A 7,452-nucleotide genomic window follows, 5' to 3' on the forward strand; every position below is an offset into this window, starting at 1 on the left:
ACTTTTTCAACATAGCAGACATTAAGAATCAGAGAAATAAGACATTCAATTTACTACAAATCTATATTGATGTTAAAAACAACACAAGATCCCATAATGCAGGATATAAGCAAATATTTGCAATCTACCTAAACATATAACATATATTCAACTGTGTGTTTATCTACTTTTCATGCCACTATCAATACAAATGACATACTACATGTGTATAGCTTATAAAAACCCCTGTAATTGCAAGAAATATATGTGCGTTTAATCCTAATATCCCTGTCCAAAATAAAGCAGACCCTGGCCTACTAGAAATGTAAGTGATTTACCTTACTTCATATTCTGCTCACAGGGAAGATGGTGCCCTTTTACTAAGATTAAATTTTTCCATCAACAATAATTTCTTGGACCAGTCTGTTGGTTTTGATTGAAATCAGGGCTTTATTTGTGATGCCTTGTGTCACCTGACAAACACTTCCATGGCTCAAGAAAAAGACAAGGACATATAACAAAATATGCTCAGTGTCAGCTGTAAATTTATCCTGCCAACAGTGCCATATCAGTATTTCCAGATGGTCAGACAAATGTGTATTACTTCGTACATGCAAACATAGTATTTCCAATTCTATTTTTCTTTCTATGTCTTGTTGCTTTTCATCGTTCATGCATGATTTACCAAATTTAAAATGAAATGCAAATTTTGAAATCTGGTGTAAATTCTATTTATTTATATGAAGTATAAAGAAAGTACATATAATGTTAAGTACAGTACTTCATTAGTTCTTCTAATCAACTAGAAGATCTGCCAATATGCCAAATATATTGGAAAAAACCTCTTTTGTCCACTGTTATGTTAGATTACAATTCCATTTAGCATATTTTCTGCTAACTATACATTATGTGCTGGGTTTTTTTATTCATGCAATCTGCTTCAAATGACACAATGGAAATAAAAAATAGAGCTTTTAAATAGTCATTGTTTTTCCTGATTTTTCATAACTGTTTCTCTTGTTTTCCTTAGATCATTTAAAAACAGGTTCCTCTCAATCCAGATAATCCTTCAAATGTTTATATTGATTAAAATAAATCATGAAAACACTGCAATAAGGCCATGTAGTGAAACTCAAAGAATCTCAGCTAACAGAGATGGTAACTCACAAGAAAGGAACTCCAAATTGCCAAGAAATTTCTTGACTCTAGAAAAGATGTCCAGATCTTTTGAGCCTGGTCAATGTGTCTAACCTCTACAGAAACATCCTGTGTTCATTAAAAAAAAAAAAAATTATTTTTCAAAAGTCTCACTTCTTGATCCTGAAACAAAAAGCATAATCAATAATAATAATAATAATAATAATAATAATAACAACAACAACAACAACATTGTTCAATTATCAAACTACCAAAATAAAACCAGAAAAATGGAAAACATCAGCCTAAACGGCAAAGCTCATACTGAATCACGTGGATAAAGAGCACCGCAATTGTCAAAACATGGTATTTTTGAAGTCCTGGGACATCTGCACACAGGAAAGGAATCTTTATTCCACATAGATTTTACCATTACTGTAAATACACAAAAAATAGAAACTTCAAAGCAAATCTGTATGAAATCTGTTTTAAACAACCATTTGCAGACACTGCCACTAACTTCACATGAAATACGTAAGAACTACAGTATATGCTTACAAGAAAGTACTGCCCATTATGACAGAAAAAGGTCACACTGTTCTCCATTTACAAAGGATTCAGCTTCAAGATCCTCACTGGTTCAATTTATTAGTCACAACACCTTTCTGAGTAGTACTTCCAAAACAACATCCACCAAGATTTTGCAATGCAAACCTGTGCTTTCTACAGAAAAATGCTTGTCTCCAGACAGCAATCCTGAGTATCTGAAAAAAATCTACAGGTTCATGTCCTATGCTGCTTTCTGCTCCTGCATTATCTCTCAATTTCATCCAGTGTAATAAAGTACTGCAAAAAAAAGACTACAGTGCAGCTTGACAAAAAAGGCCTGCTGAGGCTAGCTACTGAATATAATTCAGGTAATACAAATCTTAGGATGCATATCATTGTAGTTGAGGACATTTATGATAAGTAATTTAAAAGCATTTTAAAAAAAAAAGATGTTAACTCTAGTGTAGTCATGTCCCTAGTCCCAGGAAAATTCCAAAAGCAGTGAAGTGCAGTTATTAAAACCAGCAAAGTTCTTGGTTTTAATGAGGATTTCTTTTTGCATGGGATGATGAAGAAAGATCTAAAGTTTTCTCATTTAAAATTAAAGCTCTTAATAACAGAACTACCATGAAAATTGACACAGTCTGAGGCAAAAATTGTTGTGCCCCTCTTGCAACTAACTGAGTCTTGGTGTTTTAACTGATGAACCTACTGCAGCTTTTTTGTGACAGTGAAATTACAAGAAAAGGATTTTCAGTTAGCTTTAATAGGGTAATACGGTCAGTTAGAGAGAATAATGATGAGTGAGGAATTTAAGGACTTCAGATGTTATATTTAAAAATAACATTTGAAATAGAAATAATTACATCTATGTATTATTAGTTTAAATATTGTAGTCATAAATCTGATTTAGAAACATGTTTTCATGTTGTATGCACCATAAAAATATACATCCAGGTTATGTTGTCAAATCTCTATGAGATTCATTATTGATCTTACAGGAAGTGGCTGTAGGTGAAGAAGAAAGCATGAGGTACTTGCTTTCTAATACAAGTATAGGAGATCCACCAGTGCAAACAATTGAATGTTGTTCTTACTCTTCCAGTTGGGATGACTCTCCACCTAAAATCCTCTGCACAGGTACTCTCTTATTTGTATGCGCTTATAGCAACAGAGAGACAAAGTGTGGATGTAATATGCTTGGGCTTAATTATCATCCTGGGTATCACAGCTGAAGTTATTGATTTCCCTGCTTTTGCTATATTGCACCTCTTCTATTAAGGTAGGAACCTTCTACTTTGTGCTCTATTTCTATTAACCATCCACATATAGGGCCAGACTTCTGTAGTCACTTAGGCACCAAAAAATACATATTTGATGGCATTGATGTGAGCAACTGACAATTCCCACAGACATCAGCAAGAGAGAGCATTTCACAACTAGCAAGGGAAAAGCCACACTTTACACTGCTGAATAAAGCTTGAAGATCAGTGTCTTCTCAGTGAATGTGTTCAGAAGCCTACTAGACTTTTAAACTTTCTGTTTTGCCAAACTGCTGAATTCACTTCTTTGATGATGGCAGGAAGAATATAATTACTCTTTAGTTTGTTCCTAGAACTGGAAGAACTGGCTTTAAAATTAAGCTAAAATGTTTTATTGATAAGCAGATCTTGGAGTTTTTGTTGCATACCATGATCAGATGGAAAATTCAGGAGTGGTTTTGTCTCTGAGTTTCAAAGAGTTTAGCAATTTAGGCTCAGTACTATGGACTTACTGAGTAAGATTGCTACACATTTCCACAGTTACTACATTGCTGCATGTGTAATTGGAGTAGTTTAGGACTTACACATATTTCACCTTGTCTGATGAAAGGGTTGTGTTAAGTAGAGCAAGCATTGTTCCACCATGATTCAGCTGATTCCAAGGGAGATTCAAAACCATGTGGCTCTGAAAGACTTAGAAATAAGGCATCCCTGTGATGTGTGGTTTTACTGAACTTATGAGTGTATTCTAAAATAGTTCATGAAATAGCTCATAAATTTTGACATCCCTGTAAGATTGATAGAATTCTGGTTTTGGGGACACACTAAATGAGGTTCATAGTCCATCCTGTTGTATTCACCACCCTTCAACATTCTTTGAGCCAGAGCCATTTTGAAAGCACTAGCTGCAACATGGAAGAAACAATTATAAGATTTTTCGTATTTATGAACATGGAAATACATGGAATCATGGCAGTTTGCCTAAAGTTATGTGACTTCATTAGATTCTGGAAATTAGAAGTTTTTGAGGAGAATAAAAACAAGCTCTGGCGTAGGGTCCTCCCTGGGCTGCAGGTGGGTATCTGCTCCACCGTGGACCTCCATGGGCTGCAGGGGGACAACCTGCCTCGCCATGGTCTTCACCATGGGGTGCAGGGGAATCTCTGCTCTGGCACCTGGAGCATCTCCTCCCCCTCCTTCTTCACTGACCTTGGTGTCTGCACGGTTGTTTCTCTTACATGTTCTCACTCCTGTCCCCGGCTGCAGTTTCTGTGCCCACTGCAACTTTTTTTTCCTTCTTAAATCTGTTCTCCCAGAGGCACTACCACTGTCACTGATGGGCTCAGCCTTGGCCGGCAGCAGGTCCGTCTTAGAGCCGGCTGGCCTTGGCTCTGCCAGACATGGGGGAAGCTTCCAGCAGCTTCTCACAGAAGCCACCCCTGTCACACCCCCGCTACCAAAACCTTGCCACACAAACCCAATACAAACATCTTTTACATTTTTTTTCCTATGAGCAAATGTACTTCCCTGAACTCTAATATATGACTGAGAGGGCTGCCTGTGATTGTTCTGTAGCAGAGGACAGCACTGTACCCTGATGATGACCTGCCATCCTGGCAGACCTGTGAGACGTTGAGTCACTTCAAGTAGAAATCTGAGCAGTGTTCACACAGAGGTAATCAGTAAACAGACTTGGGATCCCCCTTCGGCACAGAGAAGACTGTGGCCTCCAGGCTCAGATTGAAGAAATGGCATAAGCAGGGAGCCCAGAAACTTGGTTGCTAATACTCAGCCAGACGTTAAACAGTTTTATTATGGGTGTCAAGTGCCATCAAGGTATCAGGACATTTGATTAGAAAATTGGGAAAATCAGAGATTACTAATGGATTTCTATGGGGACTGCAGGAACACACAGAACACCAGTTCCAGTGGAAAAACTGCTGTCCAGGTGGCTGTGACTGTGTCATGTATGTAGAGAGAATTCTCAAATTTTGTGGAAATCCCAGGGAGACATTTTGGTTCATGTGACTGGACAGATGCTCCACGGATACTCCACCGTTTCATGTACCCTGTTCCTTACTTCTCAGCTACTGCTCCAGCTATGCTTGAAATCACACTGCACCTGCTGGTGCTAGTGAGCTGTGGGACTTGAAGAGCGATGAAGGAAAAAGACCCCCCTTGCCTTGGTGAGTCTGCAAATGTTAGAGATTTCTAATTACATAAGAGTCACTAGTAAAAATCACACGCTTATCTGTGGTCGCCTACACTAGGCCTAGCAGTTCATCGACAGTAAGCAGTTTTTCTGAGGTGAGAGCTTCAAGCCTAACTGACTGCTGTGGAAGATTCACCCATATTTTGTGCAGTGGAAAGATCTATTATACCAAAAGAATTTTTTTGCAGTAACAAAATGAAAATCATATCCTTCTGATCAATACAAATGCTACTTAGCCCAGGACACTTTAGTTCCCCTGACTTGAGAATGCCTTCTGCAGAATATTTGAATAAGACAAAGAAGCTTTACCTTATACCCTAAGGACTGCAGACTTTAAAAAGAAGTTAATTTGGGAGGGTGCATGCTGTGAAAGCCTGACTTTGGAAGAATAAGTGGACAGGAGTAGATGTAAATGGATTTAACAACTAGCTTTTGCACAACTAAATAGGAAGATATGTGATTTAGTCACAAAATAAGAGAAGCCCTGGGTTTACACTTCAGTCCTCTAGAGAGAGCTTATAAGAAATATGTTTGGCTTTGTGTAAGAAATTTATAGAAAACCTGCTGCATAAATGTTCTCATGTATGTGCATTAGTGCATGGACACAGTTACATTTGATGTGAATGAGTTGCTGATGGCATTTGGGTTTTTACTGGTCTAAATTATCTCTTTCTAATGTAGTGTTTATTCTTATGTTACTGCTGTCTTTCAAGAGCAAAAGGTGCTAAACTCAAGAACCGGAAATGCAGAGATTGTAATTTCTTCAAACCATACACAATAAACTTCAGAGGACCCTAAGTGTCAATAAGACAGTATGTTTTTTCATTGTCTGTTCTCCTCCTTCAGTCTCATTCTGTCCCCTTCCTTGCATTAATAATCAGAGCAACAACAATGATGACCCTGATAAAAGTGTGCTTCTTTAAATCAACCTACTTCTTTGTAAATGATTAAATTCTACATATTGAGTGGAGGTGAGGCATTGCTGCTGTGGCAGGCTGTTGGTAAGTAGGCAAATATATGCCACAGTGAAAGGAAAGGTCTGGAGAAGTGGTAGGTAGCATTCTCTTATTACTATAAAAAGGAATGAAACAGTGTATCATCTCTGGCAGTCTTCCCAGTCCTATCCCCCCCCGTGAGTAAGACATTCTAGTTAAAATGGTTTAATTTATTGTATTAGATACAGTGGTTCAGTGACACCGACAGAAAGGAACACAGACTGCTCCAGCGTGGGTCCCTGACAGGCCACAGGTCGTGCCAGAAAACCTGCTCCTGTGTGGGGCCTCCATGGGCTGAAGCTTCCTTCAGGGCACGTCCACCTGCTCCGGCGTGGGGTCCTCCCTGGGCTGCAGGTGGATATCTGCTCCACCGTGGACCTCCCTGGGCTGCAGGGGGACAGCCTGCCTCACCATGGTCTTCCCAACGGGCCGCAGGGGAATCTCTGCTCCGGCACCTGGAGCATCTCCTCCCCTCCTTCTTCACTGACCTTGGTGTCTGCAGTTTTTCTGTTTTTCTCACATATTCCCAGTCCTCTCTGGGTGCTGTTGTGCAGCAGTTGTTTTTTCCTCCTCTTAAATATGTTATCCCAGAGGTGCCACGAGCATTGCCGTGGGGCTCAGCCCTGCCCTGCCGTGGGCTGGCTGGAGCGGGCAGGAACCGGCTGTGTCTGGCGCGGGGCAGCCCCTGCTCTCTTCTCGCAGAGGCTGCCCTCCATCCCCCCCGACTTGCCATGCAAACCCAATGCCACATGCTATAAAAACTCAGGGGTTTGGTTATCGATAAACATTTGAACTTCATTTCAAACCTAATGGTTGCAGTTCCAGGAACAAGCTGGAGGATAATTATATTCTTCCTGCCATCACCAAAGAAGTGCATTGTGGCTATTTGGCAGAACAAGAGCCTTGTGAGCGCAGGAGGCCTCAGCACACAGTCACTCGGGGCAAACATGACCCAGTTTGATTCAGCAGATCCCCGAGCCAGAAAATGGCATGAGAGTCAGGCTCTTTGCAGAAGTATCTTAATTTCAACTTGGTTTAGTCATTATGCTAATAATAGTTCAGCCACTTTCAAACAGCTGAGAGATGTAACAATTTCTACACTTGCCCAGCCTGGGGAAAAAAATGTATTCAAAATATCGTAATGGCTACCACATCTAAACTCCTCGGACCACCTAGTGAGTATCTTACAAGCACGCCGCAAGCAGCTAGCCAGCGCGAAACCCTCCTCTTTCCCTCGGAAACCGTACGAAGCGGCCACAAGAAAGAGCCCAGGCCCCCCCCCCCGCCCGCCCCTCATCCCGCCGCGGCGCGGCCCCCA

Source organism: Haliaeetus leucocephalus, unplaced genomic scaffold (genome assembly GCF_000737465.1).
Source record: "Haliaeetus leucocephalus isolate CR32 unplaced genomic scaffold, Haliaeetus_leucocephalus-4.0 Scaffold251, whole genome shotgun sequence".
NCBI lineage: Eukaryota > Metazoa > Chordata > Aves > Accipitriformes > Accipitridae > Haliaeetus > Haliaeetus leucocephalus.